Source organism: Triticum urartu, chromosome 4A (assembly GCF_056163025.1).
Source record: "Triticum urartu cultivar PI428250 chromosome 4A, HENAU_Tu73, whole genome shotgun sequence".
NCBI lineage: Eukaryota > Viridiplantae > Streptophyta > Magnoliopsida > Poales > Poaceae > Triticum > Triticum urartu.
Window position 1 is genome coordinate 286984541 of NC_141876.1, and position 27504 is coordinate 287012044.

Below are 27504 nucleotides of genomic sequence, written 5' to 3' on the forward strand. Positions count from 1 at the left end.
GACTTTTCCTTATGTCATTAAACACAAGAAGGGTAAAGAAAATGTTATTGCTGATGCCTTGTCTCGTCGTTATACTATGCTTTCACAACTTGACTTTAAAATATTTGGTTTGGAGACCATCAAAGATCAATATGTTCATGATGCTTAATTTAAAGATGTATTGCAGAATTGTAAGGAAGGGAGAACTTGGAACAAGTTCGTTCTTAACGATGGATTTGTGTTTCGTGCTAACAAGCTATGCATTCCAGCTAGCTTTGTTCGTCTTTTGTTGTTGCAGGAGGCGCATGGAGGAGGATTAATGGGACACTTTGGCCTCAAGAAGACGGAGGATATACTTGCTACACATTTCTTTTGGCCAAAGATGAGACGGGATGTTGAGCGTTTTGTTGCTCGCTGCACTACATGTCAAAGAGCTAAGTCACGACTCAATCCTCATGGTTTATATATGCCTTTGCCTGTACCTAGTGTTCCTTGGGAGGATATATTTATGGACTTTGTTTTAGGTTTACCTCGAACAAAGAAGGGGAGGGATAGCATATTTGTTGTCATGGATAGGTTCTCGAAAATGGCACACTTTATACCATGTCATAAAAGCGATGATGCTGTTAATGTTGCTGATTTGTTCTTTCGTGAAATTATTCGCTTACATGGTGTGCCAAATACTATTGTTTCAGATTGTGATACTAAATTTCTTAGCCACTTTTGGAGATGTTTATGGGCTAAGTTGGGGACTAAGCTGCTTTTTAGTACTACTTGTCACCCCCAAACTGATGGACAAACTGAAGTAGTCAATAGAACATTGTCTACTATGCTTAGGGCTGTTTTGAAGAATAACAAGAAAATGTGGGAAGAATGCTTGCCTCATATTGAATTTGCTTATAATCGTTGATTGCATTCTACTACTAAGATGTGCCCTTTTGAAATTGTGTATGGTTTCCTACCTCGTGCACATATTGATTTGTTGCCTCTTCCATCTTCAGAGAAGGTTAATTTTGATGCTAAAGAACGTTCTGAATTGATTTTAAAAATGCATGAGTTAACTAAGGAAAACATTGAGCGTATGAATGCTAAATATAAACTTGCTGGAGATAAGGGTAGAAAACATGTTGTGTTTGCGCCTGGAGATCTTGTTTGGTTACATCTGCGTAAAGATAGATTTCCTAATTTGCGCAAATCAAAGCTAATACCACGTGCTGATGGTCCTTTTAAGGTGTTAGAGAAAATAAATGATAATGCATATAAACTTGAGCTACCTGTAGATTTTGGGGTTAGTCCCACTTTTAACATTGCAGATTTGAAGCCTTATTTGTGTGAGGAAGATGCGCTTCCGTCGAGGACGACTTCATTTCAAGAAGGGGAGGATGATGAGGACATCAAAACCATTGTTACACCCACAGCCCCTACTGTTACATATACTGGACCAATTACTAGAGCTCGCGCACGCCAATTAAATTACCAGGTACTTCCGTTTCTTGGTAATGATTCTAATGTTCATGAGATTATGATGCTGCCTAAATTGGATACATTTGTTTTGCTTACAAATGAAGGGCCTAGCTTAGAGAAGGATGAACATTGGAGCAAGAACACGCATGGAGTTGATGGCATGCGCAAGGGGATCAAGAACGGAGTTACAAGTGATGATTTCAGGACTTTGAAGCCGCCATAAGGAGTGCATGAAGCCTTGGACGAAATATACAAGATGCCACTTCATAATATTCGTCCATAGGCTATTCTAGGTGCCGCGTCACCTTATTAATGGGCCAGGCCCATGTAATTTCGAAATACTTAAGTATAGGCTATTTTTAGAGTCCGTATGTGTGGGGAAACAAGAGTTAGGGTTGGTTTCGGACCCCACCCTCAAGGGCCACGAAATTCCCCCCCTCTTCCTCCATATATACAGCCCTTAGGGCGTCGTTTAGACTTTGGGTTTTGTTTAGATTAAAAGTTCGCCATAGCTGCAACTTCGCGTACTTCGTTTGTGTCCAACGACCAGACCAAGACGTCACAGAACCCCACCTTGATCAATAAAGCTTTCATCTTATATTCGCAATATCCCGATTGCAATATCAGTTTCTTGCTTGTTCTTCGTTTGCTCGCAGGAAACAGACCCTCGTGGTCAGGTTGATCGTGCTCCGGCGTGGTCAATAACCCTCGGAAGTTGGTTTAGCGATTGCTAAGGCGCGACGTCTCGCACGTTCGTAGTCGGATCGTCAAGGTCGACTCCCACAGAAAACGATAGCCACCATCTCATCGAAACATCGGGACACCTTAGCCTCTATCACCCGGTGTCCTGATCGACTGGTTTCCCCTTGCCATTATGGAGTCGGTCTTCCTCTTTGCCATTAGTGTATCGAGTGGCTATTTCCACCATTCTGCTCAGAGACATATCTCCGGAACGACCAAACTTCAGGCTAAGCTCTCGATATCTAACACCCTCTTTGAAGTCATAAACTGCTTGATGGTCTGACACATTCTCCACCACATGATGAAGGGTGGTCCATCTCTGGATAAAATCTCTCAAAGTTTCACTCGACTTCTGGATGCAATGCTGCAATTCAGTCAGCCCAGCAGGTCGCTTGCAGGTGCCTTCGATTGTCTTGATAAACACTCGGGCCAAGTCTTCCCAATAGAAAATGCTTCCAGGAGCCAACTGATTCAACCAGGCTCTGGCTGAGCCTTCAAGCATCAGGGGGAGATGCTTCATGGCCACATCATCATTACCTCCACCAATCTGCACTGCCACTCGGTAATCTTCTAACCAAGTGTCTGGCTTCGACTCACGAGTGAACTTGCTCACACCAGCAACCAATCTGAAGTTGGGCGGGATCTCAGCGGCTCGGATGGCTCTGTTGAAATACTCGGGACCAGAAACGAATGCCCTGCTTCCAGTCGGATGAACCCTGTCAAGTCCCTCTCTGTTAGCTCTTCCTCTGTCAACCAAACCTTGCACAAGGAGTGGCCTTGCATCGAACCCAGGCTCTCTCGGGTCGACTGGAGCCCCCCACTCATCACCGAACGGGCGTCTATCATCATACCGCCGGGGCGCGTACGAACCTCCCTTGGAGGGGGTGTTGGCACTCGACGGTGGTCATCCCAGGGATAACGAGGGTCCAACTGTCTGTGGCCCCGACCAAGGAACTGGTCTTGGTGATAACCACGATCCTCGCGCCGCAGAGGCGATCTCGGGCTATGTGCCGACTGAAGTGTGTCTGCAACCACAAATCTGCTATGAATTCTGTTACATGACTGAGAAACAACTAAGTTCTGCTCTCCCGCTGCCCGGAGCAATGCCCAGATTTCCTGCAAATCTCTACCAGCTTCTGAACGTGATGGCTGAATTGAATCTGCTATGCGTGCAGCTGCTGCAACCTTTTGAATTGGAGTACGGTATACCTGACATTCCTCTCGAGGCTCAGTCGGAAACAGCTGTCGCGGCCGTCGATTGGAACCTGGAATCTGCTGGCGAGCCTGCTCGTCGAGTGCTTGTTGAAGATTCTCCAGACGCATACGCTCATCCAAGGTGGCCAAGCGCGCAGCCTCCAAAGCCCGAGCCTCAGAGGTCTCCCCAATGATAGGGGCTGGAGCGCCTGGACGTTGCAGCAATGCAGCTCTTCCCTCTGCTCAGCAGTGAGGGCTTAGGGATAGTATTTGTCATGATCACGCGACGAATCGCCGCTGCCGCCGCCGCGATGAAATCCGGGCGGACTGCGCTGGGAGTTGACCATGAGGACTTCAGCGGCTGGATCGTTGCTCTCACACTCGGAAAGTGTATTCGAGTGATCATCTGGTAGATCGAACAACCCGTAGAAGGATTCATCGGGCTCGATTGCCGCAACTTGAGGGGTGGTCAACTGGCGAGCCACCGCGTGCTTCACCCACTGCTGGAGCCGCGAACGATCAGATCGCTTGTGATGGCAGATGGCGGGGAGCGAAGACACGACGGGAGCCGACCGATACTGGGTCGACGACTACCGCATAAGGATGCCACATGCACTCAAGCGAAAGTGCACCACCCCGTGGATGGGGAGGGCCCCGATGTCAAGGGGGCCTTCTTCGTGCCAGGAGGAGTCATCGGCGACAAACACGAGCGCGCCGAGATGGATCTCGCGGCCCAGAGCCAAACCACCGTCAGAAACCATGTTGACGGAGAACGAAATTGGCAACCTCACCGGAAGTCGCTCAGACGCCAGCCCCACGGTGGGCGCCAACTGTCGGGGGAATGAGTCCGACAGTACGAGTAGGGGGTACGTAGGGAGGAGGCAGTGTCCTAGCTATGGCGAGGTTGTCCACATAGAATATGAGTTCAAGCCCCTCTCGGAGGAGGTAATAGCCCTACGTCTCAGTTCCGCGGAGGCTTGTCGACTGGATGTGTGTGAAAGTTACAGGGGGTGTGAACCCTTGTGCCAAAGGAGGGGGTGGCTTATATAGTGTGCGCCAGGCCCCTCCCAGCCTTCGATTACACAGGGTTCAATGTGAGTTAAGACTAGGACGTTACTAGTAACGCCAACTATTAATGATCTTTATGGCGATGGAGTGAATGCCTGACCGTTGCCATCTTAGGGTGACTTTAGGCCTTCTGTACTCCGAGTGATTCTTTGTACGGTCAACTGATGTTACCATGGTCGAGTGGAATTGGGATATCCAAGTGGAATCTCTTTGTCGAGTGGATTGCACTTTAGGGTCAGTTCAGTCGGTATCTTCTGTTGGACTTTGTATGTCTTTGACTATAGGGCAGTGTCTTTGGGTAGGGTGTCTAGGTCAGGCCTAAGACCCTATCCTAGGTACATGTCATCGTCAGTAGGCGCGCCCTGGTGCCTATTGGGCACCTGGGTGGCCCCCTCTAGTATTTCTTTTCTCCAATATTTTTTATATATTCCTAAATAAATCTCCGTAAAATTTCATCTCATTTGGAGATGTGCAGAATAGGTATCTCTCACATAGCTTTTTCAGGTCCAGAATTCCAGCTGCCCGTAATCTCCCTCTTTGTTTAAACCTTGCATATTATGAGAGAAAAGGTATTATTACTCCACAAAGTGTTATATTGAATAAAAACACTATAATTAACAGTAGGAAAACATCGTGCAAAATGGACATATCAACTCCCCCAAGCTTAGACCTCTCTTGCCCTCAAGCGGAAGCCGATATCAAAAGTCATGTCCACATGTTTAGAGAGAGAGAGGTGTCGATAAAAACAAAATACAAACATAGTAGCATCTGTTGGGGAACGTAGTAATTTCAAAAAAATTCCTACGCACACGCAAGATCATAGTGATGCATAGCAACGAGAGGGGGAGAGTGTGATCTACGTACCCTTGTAGATCGACAACGGAAGCGTTAACTTTGGTTGATGTAGTCGTACGTCTCCATGGCCCGATCGATCAAGCACCGAAACTACGGCACCTCCGAGTTTTAGCACACGTTCAGCTCGATGACGATCCCTGGACTCCGATCCAGCAAAGTGTCGGGGAAGAGTTCCGTCAGCACGACGGCGTGGTGACAATCTTGATGTACTACCGTCGCAGGGCTTCGCCTAAGCACCGCTACAATATTATCGAGGACTATGGTGGAAGGGGGCACTGCACACGGCTAAGAATATGATCACGTAGATCAACTTGTGTGTCAAGGGGTGCCCCCTGCCCCCGTATATAAAGGATCAAGGGGAGGAGGCCGGCCGGCCCTCTATGGCGCGCCAAGGAGGAGTCCTCCTCCTAGTAGGAGTAGGACTCCTACTAGGAGGGGGAAAGAAGTGGGGAGGGATAGGGAAAGGGGGGCGCCGCCTTTGGCTGCCCCTCTCTCTCTCCACTAAGGCCCATATGGCCCATTATTTCTCCCGGGGGGGGGGGGTTCCGGTAACCCTCCGGCTCTCCGGTTTTCTCCGAAATCACCCAGAACACTTACGGTGTCCGAATATAGCCGTCCAATATATCAATCTTTATGTCTCGACCATTTCGAGACTCCTCGTCATGTCCGTGATCACATCCGGGACTTCGAACTAACTTCGGTACATCAAAACTCATAAACTCATAATATAACTGTCATCGAAACCTTAAGCGCGCGGACCCTACGGGTTCGAGAACAATGTAGACATGACCGAGACACGTCTCCGGTCAATAACCAATAGCGGAACCTGGATGCTCATATTGGCTCCTACATATTCTACGAAGATCTTTATCGGTCAGACCGCATAACAAAATACGTTGTTCCCTTTGTCATCGGTATGTTACTTGCCCGAGATTCGATCGTCGGTATCTCAATACCTAGTTCAATCTCGTTACCGGCAAGTCTCTTTAATCGTTCCGTAATACATCATCTCGCAACTAACTCATTAGTTGCAATGCTTGCAAGGCTTATGTGATGTGCATTACCGAGAGGGCCCAGAGATACCTCTCCGACAATCGGAGTGACAAATCCTAATCTCGAAATACGCCAACCCAACATGTACCTTTGGAGACACCTGTAGTCCACCTTTATAATCACCCATTTACGTTGTGGCGTTTGGTAGCACACAAAGTGTTCCTCCGGCAAACGGGAGTTGCATAATCTCATAGTCATAGGAACATGTATAAGTCATGAAGAAAGCAATAGCAACATACTAAACGATCGGGTGCTAAGCTAATGGAATGGGTCATGTCAATCAGATCATTCACCTAATGATGTGATCCCGTTAATCAAATAACAACTCCTTGTTCATGGTTAGGAAACATAACCATCTTTGATTAACGAGCTAGTCAAGTAGAGGCATACTAGTGACACTCTGTTTGTCTATGTATTCACACATGTATTATGTTTCCGGTTAATACAATTCTAGCATGAATAATAAACATTTATCATGATATAAGGAAATAAATAATAACTTTATTATTGCCTCTAGGGCATATTTCCTTCAGCATCATGATGGATATTATAACAGTAATATTTATTATCATAGAAGTTATCATGAGCAAGTAGTAATTCATCTGATATGAACTCCTTCATCCAGACTCCTTCATTTGCTGCTTCCGAAGCAGCTATGTACTCCGCTTCACATGTAGATCTCGCTACGACGCTTTGTTTAGAACTGCACCAACTGACAGCTCCACCGTTTAATGTAAACACGTATCCGGTTTGCGATTTAGAATCATCCGGATCAGTGTCAAAGCTTGCATCAACGTAACCTTTTACGATGAGCTCTTTGTCTCCTCCATACATGAGAAACATATCCTTAGTCCTTTTCAGGTATTTCAGGATGTTCTTGACCGCTGTCCAGTGATCCACTCCTGGATCACTTTGGTACCTCCCTGCTAGACTTATAGCAAGGCACACATCAGGTCTGGTACACAGCATTGCATACATGATAGAGCCTATGGCTGAAGCATAGGGAACAACTTTCATTTTCTCTCTATCTTCTGCAGTGGTCGGGCATTGAGTCTTACTCAACTTCACGCCTTGTAACATAGGCAAGAACCCTTTCTTTGCTTGATCCATTTTGAATTTCTTCAAAACTTTGTCAAGGTATGTGCTCTATGAAAGTCCCATTAAGCGTCTTGATCTATCTCTATAGATCTTAATGCCTAATATGTAAGCAGCTTCACCGAGGTCTTTCATTGAAAAACTCTTATTCAAGTATCCCTTTATGCTATCCAGAAATTCTATATCATTTCCAATTAGTAATATGTCATCCACATATAATATCAGAAATGCTACAGAGCTCCCACTCACTTTCTTGTAAATACAGGCTTCTCCAAAAGTCTGTATAAAACCAAATGCTTTGATCACACTATCAAAACATTTATTCCAACTCCGAGAGGCTTGCACCAGTCCATAAATGGATCGCTGGAGCTTGCACACTTTGTTAGCTCCCTTTGGATCGACAAAACCTTCTGGTTGCATCATATACAACTCTTCTTCCAGAAATCCATTCAGGAATGCAGTTTTGACATCCATCTGCCGAATTTCATAATCATAAAATGCGGCAATTGCTAACATGATTTGGACAGACTTAAGCATCGCTACGGGTGAGAAGGTCTCATCGTAGTCAATACCTTGAACTTGCCGAAAACCTTTTGCGACAAGTCGAGCTTTGTAGACAGTAATATTACCGTCAGCGTCAGTCTTCTTCTTGAAGATCCATTTATTCTCAATTGCTTGCCGATCATCGGGCAAGTCAACCAAAGTCCATACTTTGTTCTCATACATGGATCCCATCTCAGATTTCATGGCTTCAAGCCATTTTGTGGAATCTGGGCTCACCATCGCTTCTTCATAGTTCGTAGGCTCATCATGATCTAGTAGCATGACTTCCAGAACAGGATTTCCGTACCACTCTGGCGCGGATCTCACTCTTGTTGATCTACGAGGTTTAGTAGTATCTTGTTCTGAAGTTTCATGATTATTATCATTAGCTTCCTCACTAACTGGTGTAGGTGTCACTGAAACAGTTTTCTGTGATGCACTACTTTCCAATAAGGGAGCAGGTACAGTTACCTCGTCAAGTTCTACTTTCCTTCCACTCACTTCTTTCAAGAGAAACTCCTTCTCCAGAAAGTTTTCGAATTTAGCAACAAAAGTCTTGCCTTCGGATCTGTGATAGAAGGTGTATCCAATAGTTTCCTTTGGATATCCTATGAAGACACATTTCTCCGATTACGGTTCGAGCTTATCAGGTTGAAGATTTTTCACATAAGCATCGCAGCCCCAAACTTTCAAAAACGACAACTTTGGTTTCTTGCCAAACCACAGTTCATAAGGCGTCATCTCAACGGATTTTGATGGTGCCCTATTTAACGTGAATGCGGCCGTCTCTAGAGCGTATCCCCAAAACGATAGCAGTAAATCAGTAAGAGACATCATAGATCGCACCATATCTAGTAAAGTACGATTACGATGTTCGGACACACCATTACGCTGTGGTGTTCCGGGTGGCGTGAGTTGCGAAACTATTCCACAATTTTTCAAATGTACACCAAACTCGTAACTCAAATATTCTCCTCCACGATCTGATAGTAGGAATTTTGTTTTCTTGTTACGATGATTTTCTACTTCACTCTGAAATTCTTTAAACTTTTCAAATGTTTTAGACTTGTGTTTCATTAAGTAGATATACCCATATCTGCTTAAGTCATCTGTGAAGGTGAGAAAATAACGATATCCGCCACGAGCCTCAATATTCATCGGACCACATACATCTGCATGTATGATTTCCAACAAATCTGTTGCTCTCTCCATAGTACCGGAGAACGGTGTTTTAGTCATCTTGCCCATGAGGCACGGTTCGCAAGTACCAAGTGATTCATAATCAAGTGGTTCCAAAAGTCCATCAGTATGGAGTTTCTTCATGCGCTTTACACCGATATGACCTAAACGGCAGTGCCACAAATAAGTTGCACTATCATTATCAACTCTGCATATTTTGGCTTCAACACTGTGAATATGTGTGTCACTACTATCGAGATTCAACAAAAATAGACCACTCTTTAAGGGTGCATGACCATAAAAGATATTACTCATATAAATAGAACAACCATTATTCTCAGATTTAAATGAATAACTGTCTCGCATCAAACAAGATCCAGATATAATGTTCATGCTTAACGCTGGCACCAAATAACAATTATTTAGGTCTAATATTAATCCCGAAGGTAGATGTAGAGGTAGCGTGCCAACTGCGATCACATCGACTTTGGAACCGTTTCCCACGCGCATCGTCACCTCGTCCTTAGCCAATCTTCGCTTAATCCATAGTCCCTGTTTCGAGTTGCAAATATTAGCAACAGAAACCAGTATCAAATACCCAGGTGCTACTACGAGCATTAGTAAGGTACACATCAATAACATGTATATCACATATACCTTTGTTCACCTTGCCATCCTTCTTATCCGCCAAATACTTGGGGCAGTTCCGCTTCCAGTGACCAGTCTGCTTGCAGTAGAAGCACTCAGTTTCAGGCTTAGGTCCAGGTTTGGGTTTCTTCTCTTGAGTAGCAACTTGCTTGCTGTTCTTTTTGAAGTTCCCCTTCTTCTTCCCTTTGCCCTTTTTCTTGAAACTAGTGGTCTTGTTGACCATCAACACTTGATGCTCCTTCTTGATTTCTACCTCTGCAGCTTTCAGCATTGCGAAGAGCTCGGGAATAGTCTTATTCATCCCTTGCATATTATAGTTCATCATGAAGCTCTTGTAGCTTGGTGGCAGTGATTGGAGAATTCTGTCAATGACGCAATCATCTGGAAGATTAACTCCCAATTGAATCAAGTGATTATTATACCCAGACATTTTGAGTATATGCTCACTGACAGAACTGTTCTCTTCCATCTTGCAGCTATAGAACTTATTGGAGACTTCATATCTCTCAATCCGGGCATTTGCTTGAAATATTAACTTCAACTCCTGGAACATCTCATATGCTCCATGACGTTCAAAACGTCGTTGAAGTCCCGATTCTAAGCCGTAAAGCATGGCACACTGAACTATCGAGTAGTCATCAGCTTTGCTCTGCCAGACGTTCATAACATCTGGTGTTGCTCCAGCAATAGGCCTGGCACCCAGCGGTGCTTCCAGGATGTAATTCTTCTGTGCAGCAATGAGGATAATCCTCAAGTTACGGATCCAGTCCGTGTAATTGCTACCATCATCTTTCAACTTTGCTTTCTCAAGGAACGCATTAAAATTCAACGGAACAACAGCACGAGCCATCTATCTACAATCAAGCATAAACAAGCAAGATACTATCAGGTACTAAGTTTCATGATAAATTTAGGTTCAATTAATTTACTTAAAGAACTCCCACTTAGATAGACATCCCTCTAATCCTCTAAGTGATTACGTGATCCAAATCAACTAAACCATGTCCGATCATCACGTGAGATGGAGTAGTTTCATTGGTGAACATCACTATGTTGATCATATCTACCATATGATTCACGCTCGACCTTTCGGTCTCCGTGTTCCGAGGCCATATCTGTATATGCTTGGCTCGTCAAGTATAACCTGAGTATTCCGCGTGTGCAACTGTTTTGCACCCGTTGTATTTGAACGTAGAGCCTATCACACCCGATCATCACGTGGTGTCTCAGCACGAAGAACTTTCGCAACGGTGCATACTCAGGGAGAACACTTCTTGATAATTAGTGAGAGATCATCTTATAATGCTACCGTCAATCAAAGCAAGATAAGATGCATAAAAGATAAACATCACATGCAATCAATATAAGTGATATGATATGGCCATCATCATCTTGTGCTTGTGATCTCCATCTTCGAAGCACCATCGTGATCACCATCGTCACCGGCGCGACACCTTGATCTCCATCGTAGCATCGTTGTCGTCTCTCCAATCTTATGCTTCCACGACTATCGCTACCGCTTAGTGATAAAGTAAAGCATTACAGCGCGATTGCATTGCATACAATAAAGCGACAACCATATGGCTCCTGCCAGTTGCCGATAACTCAGTTACAAAACATGATCATCTCATACAATAAAATTTAGCATCATGTCTTGACCATATCACATCACAACATGCCCTGCAAAAACAAGTTAGACGTCCTCTACTTTGTTGTTGCAAGTTTTACGTGGCTGCTACGGGCTTAAGCAAGAACCAATCTTACCTACGCATCAAAACCACAACGATAGTTTGTCAAGTTGGCGCTGTTTTAACCTTCGCAAGGACCGGGCGTAGCCACACTCGGTTCAACTAAAGTTGGAGAAACTGTCACCCGCAAGCCACCTATGTGCAAAGCACGTCGGGAGAACCGGTCTCGCGTAAGCGTACGCATAATGTCGGTCCGGGCCGCTTCGTCCAACAATACCGCCGAACCAAAGTATGACATGCTGGTAAGCAGTATGACTTATATCGCCCACAACTCACTTGTGTTCTACTCATGCAAATAACATCAACATATAAAACCTAGGCTCGGATGCCACTGTTGGGGAACGTAGTAATTTCAAAAAATTTCCTACGCACACACAAGATCATAGTGATGCATAGCAACGAGAGGGGGAGAGTGTGATCTACGTACCCTTGTAGATCGACAACGGAAGCGTTAACTTTGGTTGATGTTGTCGTACGTCTCCACGGCCCGACCGATCAAGCACCGAAACTACGGCACCTCCGAGTTTTAGCACACGTTCAGCTCGATGACGATCCCCGGACTCCGATCCGGCAAAGTGTCGGGGAAGAGTTCCGTCAGCACGACGACGTGGTCACGATCTTGATGTACTACCGTCGCAGGGCTTCGCCTAAGCACCGCTACAATATTATCGAGGACTATGGTGGAAGGGGGCACTGCACACGGCTAAGAATATGATCACGTGGATCAACTTGTGTGTCAAGGGGTGCCCCCTGCCCCCGTATATAAAGGATCAAGGGGAAGAGGCCGGCCGGCCCTCTATGGCGCGCCAAGGAGGAGTCCTCCTCCAAGTAGGAGTAGGAGTAGGACTCCTACTAGGAGGGGGAAAGAAGTGGCGAGGGAGAGGGAAAGGGGGGCGCCGCCCCCCCTCTCCTAGTCCAATTCGGACCAGGGGGGAGGAGGCACGCGGCCCACCTTTGGCTGCCCCTCTCTCTCCACTAAGGCCCATATGGCCCATTATTTCTCCCGGGGGGGTTCCGGTAACACTTCGGCTCTCCGGTTCTCTCCGAAATCACCCGGAACACTTCCGGTGTCCGAATATAGCCGTCCAATATATCAATCTTTATGTCTCAACCATTTCGAGACTCCTCGTCATGTCCGTGATCACATCCGGGACTCCGAGCTAACTTCGGTACATCAAAACTCATAAACTCATAATATAACTGTCATCGAAACCTTAAGCGTGCGGACCCTACGGGTTCGAGAACAATGTATACATGACCGAGACACGTCTCCAGTCAATAACCAATAGCGGAAACTGGATGCTCATATTGGCTCCTACATATTCTACGAAGATCTTTATCGGTCAGACCGCATAACAACATACGTTGTTCCCTTTGTCATCGATATGTTACTTGCCCGAGATTCGATCGTCGGTATCTCAATACCTAGTTCAATCTCGTTACCGGCAAGTCTCTTTACTCGTTCCGTAATACATATTCTCGCAACTAACTCATTAGTTGCAATGCTTGCAAGGCTTATGTGATGTGCATTACCGAGAGGGCCCAGAGATACCTCTCCGACAATCGGAGTGACAAATCCTAATCTCGAAATATGCCAACCCAACATGTACCTTTGGAGACACCTGTAGAGCACCTTTATAATCACCCATTTACGTTGTGACGTTTGGTAGCACACAAAGTGTTCCTCCGGCAAACGGGAGTTGCATAATCTCATAGTCATAGGAACATGTATAAGTCATGAAGAAAGCAATAGCAACATACTAAACGATCGGGTGCTAAGCTAATGGAATGGGTCATGTCAATCAGATCATTCACCTAATGATGTGATCCTGTTAATCAAATAACAACTCCTTGTTCATGGTTAGGAAACATAACCATCTTTGATTAACGAGCTAGTCAAGTAGAGGCATACTAGTGACACTCTGTTTGTCTATGTATTCACACATGTATTATGTTTCCGGTTAATGCAATTCTAGCATGAATAATAAACATTTATCATGATATAAGGAAATAAATAATAACTTTATTATTGCCTCTAGGGCATATTTCCTTCAGCATCATGATGAATATTATAACAGTAATATTTATTATCATAGAAGTTATCATAAGCAAGTAGTAATTCATCACAACATCGAAGTATAAGGCATAAGCTTTCTTGAAAACTAACAAACTATGTTCTCAGTCAACAATGCATTTGCAATTCATCATATTTTCAGTAAGGGTCTCATCTTGGATCTTTTACCAAGTCCACATACTCAACGATCATTTAGTCTTCTATGATTGCTAACACTCACAAAATATATATGGAGCAAAAAGTTTCTGCCAGACACATAGAAAGATAGGGCTTATAATTTTGCCTCCCAACATATTCACCTCAAGGGTGATGTCAACAATAATAACTCATGATCACTTATATTCAACTGGATATATGTGCCTAGATCTTTCCCCACCACATGGTGCTTGCAAAATGTAAAAAACAAAAAAGAATAGAGGAGAACACCTTTGACTCTTGCATAAAAAGTAAACACAAAAATAAAATAAAAGGATAGACCTTTCATAGAGGGAAACAGAGGTTGTCATGCGCTTTTTGGTTTTGGATACGCAGTCTCTTAATGCAAAGGAACGTCATGTTATATTGCCCCTTATGATAGCAACCTTTATTATGCAGTCCGTCACTTTTATTACTTTGCCATCACAAGTGTGTACAACGCTTATTTTCCCTTACAATAAAAGATCAAACATATTTAGAAGCAATGTTTATTGCCTTATGCACTGATGACAACTTACTTGAAGGATTTTATTCAATCCATAGGTAGGTATTGTGGACTCTCAAAACTTGAAATAGGGTTTAAAGTTTTTGGATGCACAAGTAGTATCTCTACTTGGTGTAGATTTTTGGCTAGCAAAGATGTTGGGCAAGCACCACATGTTGGAGGATCTATGACAATATAACTTCTATGTGAATATGAACAAACATAAATCATTACATTATCTTCCTTGGCCAATGTCAATAGTTTGACATAAAATATTTAATGGGGGCTCACAATCATAAAAGATGTCCAAGATAGTATATTTGCATGTGAAACTTCTCTTCCCTCATTAATTATTTCATGAATTGCATCATTGACCAAAGATATGTTTGTCAACTTTCAATAAATTTTACCACTTATACTTTTCCTTATGTAATGTCATTACATTCCATAAGATTAGCATATGATCTTTTTCATTATTTTCTTTATTTTGATTGAAACATAAAAGTAAAGAAGCAAAAACTCAAACTAATCTTTATTATATAACTCTCAACTCGATTACATAGATGGATAGATCACGATACTAGCACTCGAAAATAGATCATACTAAACTTTTATCCAACTAAATCACAAAATAACTAAGGATCGAACGAATAACTGGTGAAGATAATAAAAGTGATGGTGATACGATACAAAGGCACATCCTCCAAGCTTGGCAAAAGCCAAGGGGAGTGCCCATACCTGTGTACTCAAGTCTCCTTCTTTGGTGATGATGAAGTTTTGGGCTTGTCCTCCAGCTTCCATGGCTAGGTTCACCATCATAAAAAGATGCACGAGTCTTCGGAGCCCTGAAACGTGCAACTAAACTCATACCTTTTAATCTTGCCTCGTACTCAAAATTTTGGTTTTGAAGATCATAAACTTGGCCTTGGAGATAATCAATGCATTCATTGAGTTGTAAGATGATGTCCTTCATTGGCTGGCCACCCTCTTTGTTTTCACGGGTGAATTATGTGATCATGGTGTGGTTGGCACTCAGTCCACGTTCCACCATCCCTTATCACTTGAGGATCTTCTAGTCGAACACCTCGAGCCTGGCCCCCACGCTCCCTGTCTTCTTGGGACCTTGAACATCCCGGGTGTGGAGCACCCCATCATGCATCTTAGTGGCTTGAGGGTGCTTCATCACCTCTGGTAGATAGGGGTTGGTGACCTTCTCGTAGGACTTGTCCTTGGAAGAGCTCGCTGGAGCCATAGCGATCTAGATATGTTAGAAAAATAGCATGAAAAAATAAAATAAGATATTTCTGTGATGGGGTGGTCAAATCATCCTGGGGTATATATAAAGAATTTTTATCTTGGGAAACAAGTATACCATAGGAAAATGGAGTCGGGAAGGTTCATGAGGGGCCCACTACCCACCAGGGTGCGCCAGGAGGGGTAGGCTCGCCCTGGTGCCTAGTGGCTACCTGGGTTGCCTTCTCTGGTGTTTCTTATTTTTCTATTTTTTCTAATATTCCAAAACTGACAGAAAATATTTTTGCGGAATTTTTGGAGTTGGCTTACTTATGGTATCACATACCTCTTCCTTTTTAGGGTTCTGGAGTATTCTGGAAGGTCTCTTTTATGTACTCCTCCGGTGTCTTGGTTTGAATAATATTGGTTTCAACATTAATAGGTGTACCTAAAACATAGTTCTTAATTGTTTGTCCATTGACCACCTTCGGATTAGTGCCTTCGGCATTGTTGATCTTAATAGCCCCAGAGCAATAAACTTCTTCAATGATATATAGTCCTTCCCACTTGAAGAGGATTTTTCCTGCAAACAAATTAAAATGAGAATTGTACAATTGAACATACTCACCCACTTTGAATTCCCACTTTTGGATTCTGTTATCATACCATTTTTAATTTCTTCTTTGGACAGTTTGGCATTTTCATAGGCTTGGGTTCCCCATTCATCTAGTGAGCTAATATCAAATAACCTCTTTTCATCGGCAAGTTTAAAATCATAATTGAGTTCTTTAATTGCCCAATATGCCTTATGTTCTAACTCAAGAGGCAAATGCAAAACTTATCCACAAACCATTTTATATGGAGACATACCCATAGGATTTTTATAAGTTGTTCCATAGGTCCAAAGTGCATCATCAAGTTTCTTAGACCAATTCTTTCAAGACCTATTGACAGTCATTTGCAATATTAACTTTATTTATCTATTGCTCAACCCAACTTGACCACTAGATTAAGGATGATAAGGGGATGAAATTCTATGGTTGACATCATATTTAGCAAGCAATTTACGAAAAGCACCATGTATAAAATGCGAACCACCATCATTCATTAAATAACTAGGGACCCCAAACCTCGAGAAAATAATTTCTTTAAGAATTTTAATGGAGATGTTATGATCAACACTACTGGTTGGAATAGCTTATACCCATCTAGTGACATAATCAACAGCAACCAAAACATGTGTATACCCATTAGAGGAAGGAAAAAGGTCCCATATAATCAAAGCCCCAAACATCAAATGGTTCAATAACAAGTGAATAATTCATAGGCATTTCCTAACGTCTACCAATATTACCAATTCTTTGACATTCATCACAAGATAAAACAAACTTACTAGCATCCTTGAAAAGAGTAGGCCAACAAAAACGAGATTGTAATTATCATGCCCAATATGCAATCCTATCCGAGAGGCACTCGAAGGTCCCACCAAGGATAGAGTAGCATATTGAAGATGCTTTTGCAAGGTGGATATCATTACATCGAACCATATACATCAAAAATGGGGATACATACAAAGGCATGCACTTGCCACATGAATACATCAAACACCATACAGAAAAGCAACATCCGACTATGGATGAAAACAAACAAAAACATGAACGACATCCACCCTGCTTGCCCATGCCACCGACCAGGAACCTATCCCCTAATCGAAGAAGAAGCAGAGTGATGAGGACATCAATACCATTGTTACACCGACAACCCCTGCTGCTCTACATACTGGACCAATTACTAGAGCTCGCGCACGCCAATTGAATTATCAGGTACTTTCGTTTCTTAGTAACGATTCTAATGTTCATGAGAATATGATGCCGCGTAAATTGGATACATTTGTTTTGCTTACAAATGAAGGGCCTAGCTTGGACAAGAAAGATGAACCTTGGAGCAAGTTCAAGCATGGAGATGCTGGCATGCGCAAGGGGAACAAGAACGGAGTTACAAGTGATGAATTCAGGACTTTGAAGCCACCATAAGGAGTGCATGAAGCCTTGGATGAAATATACAAGATGCCACTTCATAAATTTTGTCCAAAGGCTATTCGAGGTGCTGCATCACCTTATTATTGGGCCAGACCCATGTATTTTCGAAATACTTAAGTATAGCCTGTTTTTAGAGTCCGTATGTTTGGGGAAACAAGAGTTAGGGTTGGTTTCGGACCCCTCCTCCAAGGGCCACGGAATTCCCCCCTCTTCCTCCATATATACAGCCCTTAGGGCGTCGTTTAGACTTTGGGTTTTGTTTAGATTAAAAGTTCGCCATAGCTGCAATTTCACGTACTTCGTTTGTGTCCAACGACAAGACCAAGACGTCACAGAACCCCACCTTCATTAATAAAGTTTTCCTCTTTTATTCGCAATATCCAGATTGCAATCTCAGTTTCTTGCTTGTTCTTCGTTTGCTCGCAGGAAATAGACCCTCGTGGTCAGGTTGACCGTGCTCCGGCGTGGTCAATAACCCTCGGAAGTTGGTTTAGTGATTGCTAAGGTGCGACGTCTTCGCACGTTCGTAATCGGATCATCAAAGTCGACTCCCACAGAGAACGATATCTATCTCATCGAAACGTCGGGACACCTTCGCCTCTATCAAGTGGTATCAGATTTCCAGGTTGCTCGGTGAGATTTTACAGTTTTTCATAGTTTAGATCGAGTCTGCTCTTCACACCTATAGTCCACGAAAAAGCCAAAAAAATTAGGGTTAGTTCATCATATCCGAACCAATCCGAGCCTTTGCATAATCTTTTTAGGGTTTTGCATTGTTGAATTTGCGGTTGCATCGTCGTGTCTAGTTGCTGGTCTTAGTGTCTAGTCCTTTAGAGTTTCGAGTTCTGTTCACAAGTTGTCACGCCGCCGCCGCACCATCGTCATCACCGCTACCATATACCACCATCGTCATCACCGTTGCCGTATACTACCATCGTCATCACCGCTGTCATATATGACCATCGTCATTACCGTTGCCATATACCACCATTGTCATCACCGCTGCCTTTACCACATATCCACCGCCATCACGATAATCCGAGTCCACCACCATCACCGATTCGCCACCAGTCCAAGTTTCCACTAGATTCATCTCTGCCACCAGTCCTAGTACGGGTCCAGTATTTGTTGCTTTGTTTTGGATTTCCAGATCATGGCATACTCCGAGTCATGAAAGAGTCGGACTCCCCAACTTCCATGCTACCCGTAGTAGAAAAATAGTTCCAAACTCAAAAAAGAGGAAAAAACTGCAAATAAAAGTGAAAAAAAAATAAATTAAATTCAGAGCTTGCTCCTCCCTTGTTTACGTGTAGCGCCGTGATTTTGTTTTCTAGGCTCATGTCTCTAGCACGGTCTAGCCTAGGACCATCACAGTACCGTCGTTGAGCGTTTATTCAACTTTGCATATCTGAATTGATTATTGCTGACCCTTTTTTCTACCATATTATAAACCTTCCCAGCTCCACATACATCTACGTCGTGCGTTTGACTCTCCCCGGTAATCGCTCTATCCAAGCTTTGAGAGTTTTGACTACGACGGTTGCCGATCACCGCCTACTGCTGGGTAAGAACTGGTAAGAATTTGAGATTTGCTTAACGGTTTTGTGACACCCACCACCACCTCTTATTAGTAGTTTGTAGGATCATATTCTTGTGTGTTTCTATTGCTTCTAACCATGGTAGGATCACAAGCCGACGAGACTGACTGGGAGAACATGACGAATAAGAAGTTGCATGATAAATTTCGGCAAATGATGAGTGGACAGGTTCAAGATGTGCTAAACAGATTTGAAGAGGCCATGGAGAAGATAGATGGCATGGAGAAGACGTTCGAAACAAAGCTCCATAACAAGTTTAATGAATTGCTCGCGCGTCTTCCACCACCACCACCGGCTGCACCTAACGCACCTCTACAACAACAACAACAACAACAACAACAATGACTACCTCCACGTCACGAAATAGCCCTCCGCCGAGCGAGCCGTGTCCCTCTTGCGCTTGGCCAAACTGTTGGTGCTGCTGTTGATTCTTCTATGGCTCCTGCTGCTGATGCGGAGGAGGATGATTATGTGGGAGATTACGAGGATGAGGTTGATCAAAATCAGAACTACGTGCAACCACGAGCACCACAACCACCTGGTTGTACACATGCAAATAATGTGTAACACCCCGGATATGATTTTCCTAATATGTAATCCAACTCTTGCCGTTTCCGGCATTAAGTTATTTTTATTTTCTCAGGTTCGGGTTTTTGTCTCCGTGTGTTGTTATCGTTGTCATCCATCTCATATCATGTCATCATGTGCATTGCATTTGCATACGTGTTCATCTCATGCATTTGAGCATTTCCCCGTTGTCCGTTTTGCATTCCGGTGCTCCGTTCTCCTCCGGTGGTCATTTCTACCTTTCTTTCATGTGTGGGGTTTAAACATTTCTGGATTGGACCGAGACTTGCCAAGCGGCCTTGGTTTACTACCTGTAGACCGCCTGTCAAGTTTCATACCATTTGGACTTCGTTTGATGCTCCAACGGTTAACCGAGGGACCGAAAAGGCCTCGTGTGTGTTGCAGCCCAACACCCCTCCATTTTGGCCCAAAACCCTCTCTATCGTCTAGAGCGTTCGATCACGATCGCTTGGCCGAAAACTGCACCTCATTTGGAGTCTCCTAGCTCCCTCTATGCCTATTTAAAGACCCCTCCGAATTTCCCCTTCCCCTTCCCCCCGAAACCCTAGATCCACTCATCATCGCGCGCCGCCGGATAAAAACTGCCACCAACGGACACGTCCGGATCCACCCCCCCGCCGCCACGTGTCACTCCGTCATTCGCCGCCCGCGCCCCCCCACTTCGCTGGCCCGCTCGGCCCGGGGAGGGCCCCCGAGGCCCGTGCCTCACCGCCACCGCGCCCGGCTCGCCCCGCCGCCTCTTCCCCGCGCCCGGTGACCGGAGCCGCCGCCCGCCATCGACGCCGTGCTCCGGCGAGCTCGCCCGACCGGCCCCGTCGCCTCCCGGCCTCGCCTCGCCGCACCCCGCGGCCACCACGCCGTCCGCCTCCTCTCCGTCCTCGTCCTCCTCCGGCCGGCCACCGCAGCCACGAACTTGGGCCACCTCGTCCACTGGCGTACAGTAACTCTGGCGCCGGCCAACCTCGATCCGGTGCCGCCGGATCTGGATCTGAGACTTGGCCCGGTTGACTTTTTATCCCCGAAACCCTAATATTTTGCTATGTTCATCATGTCGTAACTCCGCATCCGTAGCTCCGTTTTGGGCATATAGCATATCAAAATGTTCGTCTCAGAGAGCACATCATTTCATCTCATTGCATCATTTTCATTTGAGTTCATCTTGATGCCCGAAATGCTGTTGGAAGAATGCTATTTGAGATAATTGCCAGATCTGCTGCTCCAATTAGCTATTTGTCATTTTTGCCATGATTAATGTGTGCATGATATGCCCCTGAGCTCTACATGAGTTTTGTTATATGTTTTGCCATCTATCCAGAGGTGCAACCCATGTATTTTTGTGATGTGTGTGGTGACTAGCACAAGCTTGCAACGTGGTGCATTCGTTAATGCTGATTTCAGGGACATAGCATTTCCACTAAGTCCTTGATCTGTTTATCTCAATATGCCATATGTTCATGTTGTTTCCTAGTGATCCGTGCCTCTTTTGAGGATGATCAGTAAGGATGTTTTGTTAATCTTGTAGTGATCTATCCATCCATGTCTTTTTTTGCAATTATGGAGCACCCTAGCTTGAGTCAATCGAGCTCTACTTTTGCTATTTCGGGAATCTGGGCAGATTGTCTACTTGTTAGTGATTTTGCCGAGGATGTTGTAGTTGATCTGTGCATGCTATGCTATTGCTCTTGCCATGTATAGCTTGTATAATGTGTATTCTTGATGGGTGTATGCTTAGATTGTCATGACTTGCTCTGTAGTGAGTGCATCGAGCTCGTAAACATGCCTACTTGATATCTGATTTGCATGCTCCAGTTTTTCACTAAGTCTATGAACTGATTATGTTTTTGCCATGTTCACATGCTTGCAAATGTATTTCCTGATCCCTTTTGGCTCAAGGTCACTAAGGGACTTTTGTTAAGCTCTTTGAGTAGCTCCATGCCATGCTTTACTTTGCCATGTTCAGGTCCTGTAGCATATAGTTTTCATGCTCCAAAGTGTGCTACCTGATCTGAAATTCCAGACAAGTGTTAATTTCACTAAGTCTGAAATCTGTTTACCAAATGCATTTTTGCCATGCTTGTTTGAACCTGTTAATGGATGAATTGGACGTAGCTCAATGTTCCTCTTTTGTTAAGAAACATGAATGGATCCCTGCCATGTATTTTGATGCCATGTTTGGGTGCTGTAGCATGTTCATCTTGTTGCATTTAGATGGCTACTTGCTGTAAATCGCAGGACGTGGTCATATTTGAATTGCTTGCCATTTCAAAACCGTAACTCCGATTCCGGCGTTCTTTATATAGTTTTCAAGCGATTTCATCTCACCTTACTAGTGGCACACTTGGATTTCCAAGTTGAGGCCAGGTTCATGCATTCATTGTCAAATCTTGCATATGCATCGCATATCGCATCCCGCATAGCATATCATGTTTGCATCATATTGTTTGAGCTTTGCACGTGGTTGATTGTGTCCTTGTTGCTTGTTTGTCTTGTTTGGGTAGAGTCGGGAGACGAGTTCGCTAATGAGGAGCCCGTTGAGTTTGCTTTCGAGGATCTAGTCAACTCTGACAACTTTGCAGGCAAGATGATCATACCCTCGAAATCACTACTATCTTTGCCTTGCTAGATGCTCGCTCTTTTGCTATGCCTATGCTATGATGCCTACCACTTGCTTATCATGCCTCCCAAATTGCCATGTCCAACCTCTAACCCACCATGTCCTAGCAAACCGTTGATTGGCTATGTTACCGCTCTGCTCAGCCCCTCTTATAGCGTTGCTAGTTGCAGGTGAAGATTGGAGACTGTTCCTTGTTGGAACATTATTTACTTGTTGGGATATCATTATATTATCTTGTTATCTTAATGCATCTATATACTTGGTAAAGGGTGGAAGGCTCGGCCTCTCGCCTAGTGTTTTGTTCCACTCTTACCGCCCTAGTTTCCGTCATATCGGTGTTATGTTCCCGGATTTTTGCGTTCCTTATGCGGTTGGGTGATAATGGGAACCCCTTGATAGTTCACCTTGATTAAAGCTTTTCCAGCAATGCCCAACCTTGGTTTTACCATTTGCCGCCTAGCCTTTTTCCCTTGGGTTTCGCGGACTCAAGGGTCATCTTTATTTTAAACCCTCGGGCCAGTGCTTCTCTAAGTGTTGGTCCAACCTAGAGCACCGTGCGGGGCCGTCCCTTGGCAACTTGGGTTACGTTGGCTTCCATACGCTTAGCTTATCCGGTGTGCCCTGAGAACGAGATATGTGCAGCTCCTATCGGGATTTGTCGGCACAGCGGGTGGTGTTGCTGGATTGGTTTTAACTTGTCGAAGTGTCTTGTAGAACCGGGATACCGAGTCTGATCGGAATGTCTCGGGAGAAGGTCTATTCCTTTGTTGACCGTGAGAGCTTGTCATGGGCGAAGTTGGGACTCCCCTGCAGGGATTGAACTTTCGAAAGCCGTGCCCACGGTGTTGGAGTAATGCTTGCCGCAGGTTGCTATCTAGTTTCTCGTTCGCGCTTTGCCTCCTCTTCTCGCTCTCTTTTGCGAACAGGTTAGCCACCATATACGCTCGTCGCTTACTGTAGCTCCACATATTAACCTTGCCTTACCTATATGCTTAAATAGTCTTGACCGTGAGGGTCCGAGATTGCTGAGTCCCTGTGGCTCACAGATTACTTCCAAACCAGATGCAGGGCCTGATGATTCCGTTCCAGATGACGCGCATGAGCTCAAGTGGGAGTTCGATGAAGCTTCCCGTCGTTACTATGTGTCTTTTCCCGATGATCAGTAGTGGTGCCCAGTTGGGGCGATCGGGACTGTGTCGCATGTTGGGTTTATCTTTTATTTTGGCATCGTAGTCGGGCCATGAGTGTTTGAATGTTGTAATGCTATTTATGTACTTTGATGGCGAGTGTAAGCCAACTATGTATCTCCCCTTTTATTATCTTTATTACATGGGATGTTGTGATGATTGCCTAACTTGCGACATTGCTTTCAATGCGGTTATGCCTCTAAGTCGTGCTTCGACACATAGGAGATATAGCCGCATCGAGGGCGTTACAAGTTGGTAATCAGAGCCTTCCCCGACCTCAGGAGCCCCATTGCTTAATCGTTTTTAGCAGCCGAGTTGTGTCTAGAAAAAATGTTTTGAGTCATTTAGGAATTATATATCGGAGAGTTTAGGAATTCTTTTTACTTCCCAGTCTCCTCATCCCTCTGGTAAGGCATCCTGACGTAGAGTTTTGACTCTTCTCTTCTCAAATTTCACTAAATTTTTTTAGGATCACGCGGGTATCTTGGAATCGTTCCAATGGTTTTGTGACGAGAACATTGTTCTTGGTGCCTCCTGTCTTTAGGGGTTGTGGCAGTGTCCCGGGGAGTTGAGCTCCGAGGTGTTGTCGTCACAATTTTATCATTGCAGTTCTGGAATACCTGAGTTTAGTACGCCGACATCGAAAATCTCTTTTATGCAGTTCATTGGTGAGATAACCTCGACGCCACCCAGTCCTGGGGCGGGAGTTCGGGAGTATTGCCATAACTTGTATAACGGATGCTTTTCGAATGTTGAGGTAGATGGTTTCCAAAGTTTTTCTCGGTTATGTGTTGAAGGATGGATACAGCTGGATGTAGGATTTGCTAGATTTGGGTGAGATATTATGCTTCCCCTGTATCCCCAACACCTGATTGCATAACCGGAAAGGTTCAGGAGTTTCATAGGTGGGAATTCTTGTAGCTCTAGTTCTTCTTCCACAGATATTTGGTTTGAGATTGGGATTTCTTACCAAGTATTCGTTCTTGATCCGTACCTTGTTGATTTATTCCTCTACCTAAATTGTAAGTGGCTTCGCAATTTACGGATATGTGACCATTTCAAGTGGAATGCATTCGTTCTGATGTTCGGATGTGAAGACTATATGCTGCAATTTCAACCCGTTTGATTCAGCTTCATTTTATCTGTCAATGTGCTAATGGTTTTCACCCTCTTCAGGATGACTCCCGCTAAGAGCACCAATCAAAATCAGAATCAAGATCCGCCACCACCTCCACCTCCTCCGGAGGCATGGCAAGCTGTGATTGCCGCAACCAATGCAAACACACAGTTGATCATGCAAATTCTTCAAGAGCGCAATCAAGCGAACCAAGGCAACCAAGGCAACAATCAGAATCACTTTGCTACACTCAACCAGTTCCTTGCTAACGGGCCAAAGACTTTCAGCAATTGTGTTGAGGCAACTGATGCTGACGATTGGCTCGTGGATCTGTGCAAGCATTTCGAGTGCACTAACGTCAGGCCTGAGGACTTTGTCAAGTTCGCTTCCTTCCAACTCAAAGACCAAGCTGCAGAATGGTTCCAGCAGTACAAGGATTCTAGAGGAGGCCGTGTGATTACCTGGGATTAATTCCGTCAAGACTTCAAAGCTCATCATATTCCCCAGAGCGTGGTTGAAAGCAAGCGTGAGGAATTCCGCAACCTGAAGCAAGGCTCTTTGTCTGTCTATGACTACAACAAGTTGTTTCAAAAGCTCGCCCGCTTTGCTAAGCAGGACGTCCTTGATGAGAAGAGCATGATATACCAGTTCAGGGGTGGTCTCAGAGAAGAAATCTAGCTAGCTCGTGTTCTCTTTGAGCCTTTGAGACATGATGAGTTCTACAACATGGCATTGAAGCAAGATGTAACACCCCGGATGTAACTTTCCCTATTTGTACTCCAACTCTTGCCGTTTCCGGCGTTAAGTTATATTTATTTTCTCGGGTTCGGGTTTTTGTGTCCGTGTGTTGTTGTTGTTGTCGTGCATCTCATATCATGTCATCATGTGCATTGCATTTGCATACGTGTTCGTCTCAGGCATTCGAGCATTTTTCCCGTTGTCCGTTTTGCATTCCGGCGCTTCGTTCTCCTCCGGTGGTCATTTCTAGATTTCTTTCGTGTGTGGGGATTAAACATTTCCGGATTGGACCGAGACTTGCCAAGCGGCCTTGGTTTACTACCGGCAGACCGCCTGTCAAGTTTCGTATCATTTGGACTTCGTTTGATACTCCAATGGTTAACCGAGGGACCAAAAAGGCCTCGTGTGTGTTGCAGCCCAAGACCCCTCCAATTTGGCCCAAAACCTAACTCTGCTCCATGTTCTAGAGCGTTCGATCACGATCGCGTGACCGAAAACCGCACCTCATTTGGACTCTCCTAGCTCCCTCTATGCCTATTTAAAGACCCCTCCGTTTTCTTCTTCGTCTTCCCCCCGAAACCCTAGATCTCATCATCGCGCCCGCCGGACATTTTTCCCTGTCGACGGACATGTCTGCCCCGCCGCCTCCAGCCACGCACGCCCCGCCACGTGGCACCCGGCCACCGCCGCTGCCGCGGCCCGCCCAGGCCCGAGGCGGGCCCTCTCCCGCGCCTCACCGGGCCGTCCCACGCGCCGCCGCCCTTCGCCTCGCCCGCCGCGCGCGCCGGCCGCCGCCGCCCCGCCCGCCGTCCGCTGCCGCCGCTCCGCCCGCCGTCCGCCGCCGCCGCCTCGCCCGCGGGTCCCCGCCGCCGGGCAGCGCACCACCCTGAGCCGGCCAGCTCCTCCGCCTCCTCCCGGCCTCGCCTCCCGTACGGATCCGGCCGCTCCCGGCCATCTTCTCAAACTCCGGCGAAGACTCCGGCGAGGGAACCGGCCGACCTCGTTTTGCGTGCAGATCTGAGATCCGTGAATAGTAACCCTAGAGGTTGTTTTTTTTTCTTCTAAGTCCCTGATATTTTTAGTTCATATGCCCATGTTCGCGGCTTCGTAACTTCGCATCCGTAGCTCCGATTCATGCATATAAAATATCAAAATGTTCATCTCAGAGAATACATCATTTCATTCCATTGCATCATTTTCATTAGAGTTCATCTTGATGCCCGAAATGCTGTTAGAAGAGGGCTACTTGAGTTAATTGTCAGATCTGCTACTTCGTTTAGCACTTTTGTTATTTTTGCCATGATTATTGTGTGCATGATATGCCCGTGAGTTCTACATGTGTTTTGTTAAGGGTTTTGTCATCTTTCTAGAGGTGCAACCCATGTATTTTTAGGATGTGTGTGGCGTCTTGTGCAAGCTTGCAAAGTGGTGCACTTGCTAATTCTGTTTTCAGAGACTTAGTGATTTCACCAAGTCCTGGAGCTGTTTATCTCATGATGCCATATGTTCTTGTTGTTTCCTAGTGATCCGTGCCTCTTTTGAGGATAATCAGAAGGGAGTTTTGTTAATCTTGTAGTGATATATCCATCCATGTATTTGTTTGCAATTATGGAGCACCCTAGCTTGAGTCAATTGAGCTCTACTTTTGCTACTTTGTGAATCTGGGCAGATTGTCAACTTGTTTGCAATTTTGCCGGTGATGTTGTAGTTGATCCGTGCATGCTATGTTATTGTTCTTGCCATGTCTAGCTTGCATTTTGTGCCTTCTTGATGGATGTATGCTTGTCTTGCCATGACTTGCTCTGTAGTGAGTGCATCGAGCTCGTAAACATGCCTACTTGAGTTATATTTTAGCATGTGTCAGTTTTTCACTAAGTCTGAAACTGATTATGTTTTTGCTATGTTCACATGCTTGCAATTGCATTTTCTAGTCCTTTTTGGCTCAAAGTCACTAAGGGACTTTTGTTAAGCTCTTTGAGTAGCTCCATGCCATGCTTTACTTTGCCATGTTCAGGTCCTATAGCATGTAGTTTTGTTGCTCTGAAGAGGGCTACCTGATCTGAAATTCCA